Source organism: Poecilia formosa, unplaced genomic scaffold (assembly GCF_000485575.1).
Source record: "Poecilia formosa unplaced genomic scaffold, Poecilia_formosa-5.1.2 Scaffold11, whole genome shotgun sequence".
Taxonomy (NCBI): domain Eukaryota; kingdom Metazoa; phylum Chordata; class Actinopteri; order Cyprinodontiformes; family Poeciliidae; genus Poecilia; species Poecilia formosa.
Window position 1 is genome coordinate 964,100 of NW_006799950.1, and position 11,625 is coordinate 975,724.

An 11,625-nucleotide genomic window follows, 5' to 3' on the forward strand; every position below is an offset into this window, starting at 1 on the left:
CGCGGGCCGGATTCGGCCCGCGGGCCGTAGTTTGGGGACCCCTGGTTTATAACGTAAAATTGGAAAATAAATGATTTCCAGTTTTTCCTCAACTTTCTGTTTCTGTCTCAGTTCCTATCAAGAACGACATTATTGAATTTAAACATTTGTTACATTTAAATCTGATTAGTTTTGAGCTTGTCTGGTTCGAACCTTCAGACAGAATAGGTGAAATACTTTTTTTTTATTATTATTTTGGAAATCTGATTTGCTTTGCCTCGCCTCTAGTATAAAAAGTAAACTATTCAAAACTGGACGAGAGATTCTCCTACGCTGAACCACTTCTCAAACAGAAAAGAAAAGAAAAGAAAAAAAACAACAACAATGCCCTACTGTACTTTGCCAGAAGCAGACGCAAAGAAATCTCCGAGCGTCCACAACCGTTTCTGACATTTACTCATTGACAGCGTTTTGCGTTTCAGCCAATTTAAGTTTAAAATTCCCAACTTTTGTCGCTCTTTATCACCTCCTGGAGAAGCTGTTAGTCTCCCTTCCTCTCCTGTTACGCCGACGCATTTGACACGGTGCTTATTTTTGATCCTGCACGCTAAAGCTCTACCTGCTTGTACTCTGTCGGCCTCCTCGCGAAAAGATGGCAGGTGTTCTGTCATTCAGAGCACACAGCCTGTTTGACAGCAGCCGAGACGCCACGCCGGGCCTCTCTGCTGGCATTTCGACTCGATGCGATTGAGATGCAGCCAATTAGTGTGAGCCACGCAGCTCGGTGTCTGTCTGGAAATGAAAGCCGCAAACAACATCAACATACACGGGTGTCAGCAGCGTGATCAGATAAGCTTGCTGCTCTCTGGATTCATGGCACATGGCAGCATCTTGTAGATGCGGAGATTTTTCTTTCTTTCTTTTTAACAAAAGATGCGACTAATTTTATTTATAGTTTTGGGGAGACTAGTATTTTAGGCATCTATGTCACCAGGAGTCTGCTTAAATCAGATAGCCTTCAAGTCAGATTTTGTGTGCAAATTCATTAAGCTGCTTTTTAATTTGAACTCACTCCATGTATGCTGTTGGAGGGGGAAAAATGATTTAGACTGTTTGATTTTAGATTAGTTTTACAGAAAAGGATATGTTTATTGCTCTCCCATCTCCCCGTCTGGTCTTTATTCTGCTCTTTTATATTGCTACATAATTCCATTTCAAATCTGTTCCTTTTGGGCAGAAACACAAGTCGTCTCCAGTGGAGGAGAAAGGAGGCTGCCAGGGGTTGAACCCGCATTAACCCCCAGATGCCTGATGCGAAGACAGGAAGGAGGAAAGAGGGATTAAATATGCAGAGGAGATTATTACAAGACGGACAGCGGTGAGAGTGATGTGTAATAGTATCTACTCCATGCTTTCTGCGGCGACTGAGGTCGGTGTGTTGAACCAACTCTGAGTTGCCCGTTTTTATCAATACAAGAGGTGTGTCATGTACCCCGCTTTTCTGAAATGTAATGCCTACTTACCGGTAGGCAGATGCAATGGAAGAGACGGCATTATCTCCAGTGTAATCAGAGTGAAGCCTTGAGGCAATCTGTGTTTCTTTATATTAGTTCCAGTAAGGCCTCCTGGTTGTTTTTTTTTTTAGTATTTGTTAGTGTGGTATGTAAGTCTTCTAAAATGTTCTTTCTCTCGCTCAAAATCTTTGTGTAATAGGTTCAATGGAAACTTTATGAAAGTGAAGTAAAATTCTGCAACTGCACCCTCACTGTCTTGTGTTAAGGTCACTGGAAAATATGTTTTAATTGGAGTTGTGACTGGCTAACATCAGCTTATTGTTGTGCATGGAACTTTAACAGAGTGCTTTGGTATATGTTTGAGAATATGTTTGTGAATCCTTGCACATATAGGATTCTTTTCTTCAAGGAAAATCATGTTTAATTTTTGTTCCAAAGGGTTTTTTTTTCCTTTTTTTTTTTCCATCATATGATGGGTAGGAGCAACACAGCCAACAGCTGTGTATCTGAACAAGTGAGAGGCTTGATTTAAGGTGTGGTCAAGGGTCTCTAGGCAACAGGAGGTACAAACCGAGCATTTGGGTTAGCATGGCTAACCATAATGCAGTGTATCTGGAAACAGGATACTACTGTTGTACATTTGACTAATTCAAAGACGAAAAGGAGTCGGAAGGATTATTCAGACGGACTTTAGTTAATAAAAAAAGGATGAACGAATCATAAGGAATATGATAAATGACAGAGCGTCGGAGATAAGAAAGCATAGCTCTCTCTGCAAAACCCCGCCATATTTTTTCTTCTTCTTCTTCTTCTAACTTCTACTTCTGAAGCATCATGGGATATATAGTCCATTCCATTACGGGTCCACAAATAGTCTGTTTTGAACCACATACTAATTATGAAATACTAACTAAATCTATGAAATAACAATTACAACTTTGTTATATTAAATTGTAATAACCCAAATAATAAGTGATAAAAAAATAAATAAATTCTGGCTAAACCCAAAACAAATTCTCAACAACTACAATGTTTTTTCTTTTTATTTCACAGAAACATATTTGAATCCAGCTTGACAAACCAAAGGCTGGCAAGTAAAAACCTTCCATTTAAGTCACTTTTGTTTGTTGGAAGACCACAAGGACCTTACTTTGATTTTGTTTAGATCGGTTCTAACCTGACTTGACATTAAATAATAAGGTCGTTGTAAAGTGGGATTTTATGATAATGCCCAAACGAAGCTTTTTAATGCTATCTTTATTTTATTGGCTTTGTCCATAACATTCACAACCCCTCTCACTTCTGTCTTCCCACTCAATCTTTTATTGACATAGACAAGAATGTCCTGTTTGAAGGGTTTCTGATGAGATTCCCAGATCATCATGGTCTGAAACAGCACTCAGATAATGACCTTGTGTCTGTACTTGTCCCGTTAGACCTCAATGCTGCTTTTAATGTCGTAGAATCAAAGTATCCTCTTAGAAACATTGAGACATGCTGTACACAGATTCCAATTTGTTAATGTGAGCAAATTGCAAATCTTCTTGACACAACCCGCTTACTTGTGGTGTTCCACAAGGTTCAGTTCTCGTGGAAATTTCCTTTATTCATTTGAATCTTTTCAGTCCAACCGCTGAAGAAAAAGCATGTTGTATTGGTTTTAAAGTTTTCTCTGGAACATTCGGACAAATAAATTAAATACTGGTAGCATATAGTTGGGTCCGTTGAAATCAAAACTGAACCTTTCATGTGTCGTTACACACAGCGTATCTTGGGAATGTTCCTGCACATCACCCCAAACACCCAGCCAAGGAAATTCTTAAAAAGTTTGTGTGGAACAATGGCCTTAAAATCAAACCTGACGCTAGTTTCTAGTTGTACGAAAGAAGCATATTTACTGCTTATTCTGTGTTTTACTCTACTTTATAACTTACCGTATTTTTGTGGACTTAATTGTTTCTTTGTGTGTGTTGGCAACATCTGACGTGAATTTCACACCAATAGCTCAAATAGAAATATACTTGCTGAGAAAAATGTTCCATTTTATAATATAAATAAATAACTTGTTACTTTATTAGCTTGTACCAATCAACACCAATACACCTTATCACAGGTTCAATATTGTTTTGACAGCTACCACTCTGCTGTCCTCAACATGCTGCCCGTCGCCCTTCATCCTGCAGCAGCAACGTGCAGCAGATCAAATGAATGTCCAAACCCACTCGCCATTCAGGAAGGACTTTCCCAGCTGCTGCCCATTGGCTTTAAGAGGTATGTGTTTTCTGCAGTGGTGATAAAAGCACAGACATCATGGTAATAAAAAAAAAGGAACATTGGCTTTGACAACGCCCGACTCTCTATCTGTCCTTCCTTTGTCTGATGATGGCTCCTGGCTCTGAAAGACTGCTGCTGCGGTCTGTTCTGGTGTTTTCTCTCTTTGGAGCTTGATGAAAATGTATAAGGGATGAAACAGAGGGGATAAAGCAGGATATAATTTGAAAGAAGTCATGCGGAAGGATAAAAACATACCCTTGAGGAAGCTCTAACCAAAAGGTTTCCAAATTAAGATGTTATTTAGTACATCACAGGGATCAGTGCTGAATGTTAAAGATCATCAGCATCAGCTTGCAGCTTTCAGAGTATTGATTAATCAATAAAAATGTCCTCTCAGGACAGGTCTTACTTTGTTAAAACACAGTCTTATGATTGTAAGTTAGCTTTTTATTTGTCATTGTTTGAACAACTGTATTTTTGTCTACTTGTACATGTACACTAAAAAAAAATATCGTGTTAGAAATCACTCACAGTTTTTTATGACTTGATGACAAATGTTTAATCCTGTTTGGGTGCTGATGTTGAATATGAAACCATTATTCTACACAGATTTTCAATACATTTCTTCAAAGCACCTCCTCTTGTGAAGTGCAGCGGCTGTAAATGCTAGCACTGTCGTTTTGCATCTTATGTAAAACAGCCCTTAGTCAAAGTAAGCTGTTATCTAAACCTGTGGTAACCCTTTATCTGTAAACCTGAGGATTTATGAACTGACCGCACATGTGACGGTTTCTCCTCAGTTGACACTAAGCAGAGTTTTTACAAAGGTTAATAATCATATTTGACTTGAGTAAACAAGCAAAGTTAGTTTTTGGGCTCAAAGCCGACACTTCACGCGTCCCCCTGTTTCGTCTGGTAATAAATTTGCAGACGCATTAATGTGACCACGATAAAAAATTTTTCATTTTTAAGATGAGTGAGAACCCGAGAGAACCTGAATTAAAATGTCATTATCCCATCTTACCCTTCACACTTTGCTGAGCAGCAGTGGTTACAGATGAAGCTGCCAGATATGGCACACACGTTCTGATTAGGATGACGTACGTCTGCTGCCTAATTCAATTAATTAGGCGGGTGAACAGTGAGCCAAGTAATAACGTAGTCGGGTTTTGTGTGCAAATTTAATTTGATAGATTTGTGGTGCGTACAATTAACAAAGCTGTGCTTGTGTGGGTGTTCAGCAGAGAGGCTGTCAGACACCGGAGCAGCGAAGAAAAGGTAGACGATGTTTGTGTTCAGGAGGGAAAACCTCAATAACCTGCTCTGTTAGTTTGCCTGAGGATGTATTGTTTGACATAAGGTAAATTAGTGAGCTGATGTAGGAAATCCCCTGTGTCTGTGGTTTTCTTAGATGGGAAACATTTTACCAATTTCAACAATAAAATGCACTGATTGATAACTAGGATCCAATTGGAATCCATGTCCTTGTCTTGGAATCTGTCTGAATGATAGGATTAAATATAATTTTTAAAAAAATATATCTTGAGATTATATTAGTTATAAATTAGCACAATATCAATAAACTAAGGCCTAGACTTTAACACGCTAATTTTGATGAATTAATTACTAGCACTTTTGTTTTGGTCGGAACCTTTGTATTGTGTTTCTGGCACGCCCGTTAAACTGATGCACATGCCACTTCAGCGAACAACAGCGACAAAGCCGCTTATGTTTACCTACTGGAAGTTCATTTTTGCTTCAAAAAAATGATCCGAAGAGACCCTGAAACAGAAGATTGTTGTGTGAAAGTCGTGCAGAAAGGAGTTTTGTATCTCAGCGCAAAATATGTTGCAGCAATGGCAGACCTCCCTAACGCTAATGTCAGCGTCCACAGTGCACCTGTTGCTAAATCAACAAGAAGGGTTTTTGAGTTGAAAATGTTGCCCGTTTTGGTGATATGCAGTTTTCGATTAAAATGCGACTGGTTGCGATTAATTCATTGCAAACCCCGAAAATAAGCTGATTAAACGATTTATCGAGTCCCACCACTAAAACAAATAATCTGAGCTGTGCAGCATTCACAGTGAAAACAACATTCCGGCTTCCAGTGTTTGTGTAAATAAAATAAACAGCAATTTGAGTGGTTAACAGAGAGTAGAGAAATGTTGCAGGTAAGTCAATGGAGCACTGCAAATAACAAACTAAATCTGTGTAAAGATAAATTGATTGCATGGAAAAGGGAGAAGTTGCGTCCTGAGAGAGGAATGGCTCAGAGACAGATGGTGGAATACAATGGGAGAAAAAAAAATCCTGTCAACATGAGTTCAATAAGAATAAATCTGTGGGAAACATTGAGACGGCAGCAAAGACTTTGGCAATCATGGAGAACATTTATTAAACATTGGCCCCCGAATACCACCGGCTTTCCCATGGTGCAGTCAAACCATCAGCAGTGTGTAAATATACTACAATAATGAATTTCAAAGAAAACTTTGGCAAACTAAAGTTGTTGTTTTTTTCTAACATTAGATCAAAATACTCTTTGTGCTAAAATTGGGCCACAGATACGCACTCAGAAATTCTGCTTTTACATTGTTCTGTCAGCCAAAAAATCTGTTCCATTATTTAGAGGAGCTCGTCAAAGGATTACATTTCATTTAAGCCTCGCTCTTTAACTTAATTCCAGTTTTACTCTACACTCTAATTTTAGATTTACGACAGCTTGAATGCTTATATAAGCTTCAGTGATCCAATAATTAACTCAACATCTTTCGGGCTTTTCAGTTTAGTTGTCGCTATACGCTGCAGCCGCGTGTTGCTAAATAGTATTCACCGTCGTCTCCAAATAACCAGCTTGCCTTTCATCGTCTTCTTCACTTTTGTTGGATCTTGTGACTGACTTTCTATCTGTAGTTGGATCACTTTTTCTCTTTCTTCACAATTCTATACCCCGCACCCGAACGTGCTGTTATCCTTCCATCTCTGCCCCCATACTGTCCCTCCCTTCATCTGTAGATTTCTTTATTCTCACCAACCCTCCTGCGGAGATACGCCCCTTTTTCTTCTCCGGTGAATAATGCATGGCCTCTGAGGCTTTGGATGTGGGAAGAGGATAAAATCGTCGGATCGGCCGTTTTTCTCTCTGCTCACCTGCAGGACCCTTACGATTGCGCGTCTGGCCAACAACAGCCGTGAGGAATACTGAAGAACCTCCCGTTGAACGTACGGCTCCACTGTTACAGGCGACTGAATGGATCCAGAGACAAAATCTGTGCTTGTGAATGGATAAAAATAGGCCCAGAATGGCAATCGAATGGTTGGTTCACTTTTTTTCGTCTAAAATCCTTCTCATTTGCATAGCTGAAATGATAAAATTGCTTTCCAAATTAATGTTTTCTAGAATCTTGACCTATTTCTAGCTTTGTTCTTTCCATCCACTTAGAAAATAGGTTGTGCCAGAAAACTCCAGTCAGCCTTAACAGCCTTCTCAACAAGATGATGAACAACCTCCAATTATAATAAACTATTAAAGAAACTATGGCTTGTACCTCACGGAGCAAAGAAAATACAAATCCTGGCCTAAATTCATATCCCCCCCAAACACAAAGTCCTAAATGCAAACAAAACCGTTCAATCTGATAACCTAATTACCTGGGCCTCTACATTTTTTTTTTAGTATCCATGTCACCTCTGGTATCTGCGTTTGTGAGAAAACCACACACTACATTACAAAAATAGCCAGTTCTCTCTCTTGCTCTCTCTCTGTGTGTGTGTGTTTGTGTGTGTGTAGCTGTCTTCTGTCAAATAGCTGCAGCAGAGGGACACACGTCTCATCAGGACCCGGCCTGCCACCAGGAGCTCTCAGAAGATACGAACAGAGGAAGACTCACCAGAATGTTGGATGGAGGGATCTGGCAGTGGAAGTGTCAGGTGTCTGAGACTGTTATCACCAAAGCTGCCGCTCTCTCTGTTCTTCTCCTTTGTTGGACCGGCTTCACAAGAAGTGTTTGAAAAAAATGAAATAAAATAAAATAAAACGCAGCACAACAAATCCACAAGGATTTCATGTCATGCGTCTCTGAAAAATGAAAACCGATTGGACGATTTCTGACCTAACGCACCTGTGAGCTTTTCATGTTTTGTCTTGTTAAAACCACAGATTTTACCACATTGGTACAGACCGAAACAAAGTACAGCATCGTTGCTGAATAGAAGAAAAGTATTACACGGTTTTCTTTCTTTTTATTTTTCATTTTTAAAAGTAAAAATCGTAAAGATGCTCTGTGCGTTAGATTATTGCCATCTTTTATTCAAGTACAATTTAGCAAAATCCAGTGCAAATTAATACAAATTGATCATTCTTAGTCAACTTCAAAAATTCAGTTCATCACATAAAATCCAAAAATAATGCATTGAGGTCTGTAGTTATAAGTTGAAAAAATGTGAACACTTTTCTAGGCGCCATAGAAAAAACACAACAGTTACAAATCTGTCTTAAAATTCAGAGATCAATTATTTTTCCTGAATATCTTTTTCTGATAATGGACTTATATTTTATCAAATTAAAGTGAGATTTTTCAAAGCATGTCTCCTATAAATCAACTTTCATGTTAAAGCTTTTTTTGTGTGTGTGTGTTTGTGTCTTCATGTTTTTTGCAGAATATTTCAGGTCTGATTCATCCAGTTATGTCTGTTCTACTTGTGCAGCTACATCCATTTCATTCAGTCGTCTTCGTAACTCCACATCTTCGCTTCAACGCGCTGCTGATCCGACCCCTCGCCGCGGAGCAACGTAAAGTTCCAGCAGAGCTACACCGGCAACCATCAGTACACCGCACTTTGCAGTCCACACCGACGTCGAGAGTCAGATTAGGAGAAGCTGCAAACATAGCCGGTCTTGACCAGCCCCTTCATGCTTGAACAGGAAGGGCGATAGTGGATATATCCAAATGAGCTGATCAACAGGATGCTTTGCGAGTGTTTACTGATGGAAGGCCATGTGAAGGTGGACTTGAGTGGCAGCTTGGCAGCCAGTGGTGGGGAGATCCATCACGCCATGACAGGACGGGATCGGGCTCTGACGTGTCGGCCTGCCCTGACGGGCCACGGCCTGTCAGCTTAATAAGGCTCCTAGTGACAGGTGATGCCGGGGTTAGAGTTTGTGTGGGAGGGGCGGGTGAGTGTGTGGGTGGGGACTTTCAAGGAGTTTAAACAAGTGCCTTGTTAGCGTTCTGCCTGGGGGTCTGTTTGTTTATGATTTATTTTCGAATTATATTGGCTTATTTTTGCTTCGTTTCTTAGGCAAGGAAATGTTTGTTTCCGCATTTAAAAAAGGATTTACAAACTAATATTTAGCTAATCCTATATATAAAAAAAATCCTCTTAAGTTGTCAATGTTTCTCTTTGTTCTTTTAAGTATTTTATTCATTTTTTTTTTTACTTTATTTAAATTAGACCAGTAACGGCTAGAGGAGATGCTTTGCAGTCAGTGTGGTCAATTCATTTTCCAGAAAAAAAACCCCCCAAAAAACTTATTGATGGAAACCAAAAAAACCTGAGCTTTCTGTTCAAAGACGTACTGCACAATATCTGTGTTCATATTTACTGTCTGAATACGGAGTTTATTTCACCCTGACACAACCAAGTGTTCTAAAATAACAAATACAAATGTCAAAATATGTGAGATATGAGAGGAGAAAAACACTGTTCTGTCGCTTTGGTGTTTCTTTCATTGCATCAAGCGGAGCTGTGACACCATGGTGGGATTTAAAATAAAAAAATATATATGTAGAGACCCATTTAGTACATCTGAATATTATTGAGAAGTCAATTTATTTCAGGAATTTGATCACAAATGAAACATATATAGATTAATTACACACAGACTGGTGTTTTCCAGGTTTTTCATCTGCTAATTATGATGTTTTGATATTTTTTCACACTGCCTTGGTGTTAGCGGGGTTCAACTTTTCAACTCAAAGCAAAAAAGTTATTTTCTCATCGTGGCCAAAATTTTCTCTAACAGTAGCCCTGTGTTTAATCACTCATCCTAAATCCAAATGCTTAAGTGACGCAAAACAAAACAGCTTTTAGTGGCAAAGCACCAACTGCCAAAAGTTTAGGCAGCTGAGAGCATTTATTTTTAAAAAATCGCAACCTAATCCCGTAATTTTTTTAAGGACTCAGTGAAAGCATTTGAAATTGGATTATGTAAAATTCGCCATCACTGAAACAACCTTGCTTTTCCTTTCATAAAATTGCCCTTAATCAGGAGCATACTTTACGGGGTAATTGCTGTTATGCAGTTAGCAGAAATAATCACATTTTATTTTCCTTCACTTGTATCACTTCTCAAGTGATCACAAAAAAATTGTAAACTCTAGTTCAAAAATATTTTTTTTTCTTCACATCTATTTTATCTTCGCTCCCTTTGCTTTGATTTGACATCAAGAGCGAAGCACTTGGGGATCCCACATAATGACTGGCATTAAACACTACATGCGGGTATTTTTAGAGCAAAACAGGAGCAGCAAACTGCGGCATTCACAACACAAGCCACATCTGAACGAGCGAGGACGACATGTGAGCACCCTGCCCTCCCCAGCCCAGGCCCCTGTGGCTCTCTGCTACTTCAGATACAACTTTGCAAACTTTAATTTTGCGTCCATGTGTTTTTTAGAGTCATGTTTTCTCCTGGCAATGGTTCCAAGCAGACCAAATGTAGTTCTTATTTTTGCCAAATTTGCCATCACAAACTTTAGCAGGTAGAGGCCTGTCCTATTCTGCTCAGATACAGACACAGTGTATAAAAAAAACACTTTAGATCCCTCAAAAGTGACGGTGCCCCTTTTTTGAAGATTTTTTATTTTTTTTTGCACTTCTATTTCTTTATTCTGCTCTACAAAAATTAGATGACTCTCTTGGTTGAAAAGAAAAATAAGCGGAAAGACTTTGGCTGAGAAAGTTAATATTCGACTTTATTTGAATATTTCTTGTGTCAGTCTCTACAGGAAGTTAATCAAGTCAGAGAGGATTTTGTATTGCAATATTAAACAGTCTAATGAAAGAACTACTCCAAACCATTCATCTAATTTATTTTATGGAGGATATGATATGTATTTAACTAAAATACACTTCAGGAAGTAATTGAAAATATAAATAATTTAAAAATTAAATTATTATTTAATTATTTAATAATTAAATAAGAGTTAAATATTATTTAATTAAATAATTAATTTAATAATTAAATATTATTATTTTATTATTTATTTAGCTTAATTTAGCATTAAGCTAAATAAACATTTAGCTAAATAAATATTTAGCTTAATAAATTTAGCATTAAGCTAAATATTTATTTATTTAGCATTAAGCTAAATATTTATTTAGCACTATTTAGCTTAATGCTAAATTTATTAGCTTAGCTTTAGCTTAATAAATTTAGCATTAAGCTAAATAAATATTTAGCTTAATATTTAGCTAAATAAATATTTAGCTTAATGAATTTAGCATTAAGCTAAATAAATATTTAGCTTAATGAATTTAGCATTAAACTAAATAAATATTTAGCTTAAATATTTAGCTTAATGCTAAATTTATTTTGTAAACTAAATGTGTATTATTTAGCCTGATTGGGCTCCGTGGGTTAAAGCCCGGCCACCAGGCGCTTGCCAGCGTGCCCCACCTCAAGGCCTGGCTCCAGAGTGGGGCCCTGGTGACCCGCGTCACCAGGACCCCACCAGGGCCGAGGGAACACTGTTTCCAATGGTGGTACTCATCATAAGGGGTCTTTGGGCTGCACTTGGTCTGGTTCCTCACCTAGGACCTGTCTGCATTGGGTGACCCAACCAGAGCCATGAAG

At 38.3% G+C, this 11,625-nt stretch overlaps 1 long non-coding RNA gene across 1 annotated transcript; it reads left to right on the forward strand.

Annotated features, from left to right (window-relative positions):
* Positions 1-4,890: 4,890 nt before the first annotated feature.
* On the forward strand, positions 4,891-8,931 carry LOC107835253 (uncharacterized). The gene is made up of 3 exons (XR_001661075.1): positions 4,891-5,045; positions 7,558-7,697; positions 8,427-8,931. It is a non-coding gene; the product is annotated as an uncharacterized LOC107835253 (long non-coding RNA).
* The last annotated feature ends 2,694 nt before the right edge of the window (positions 8,932-11,625 follow it).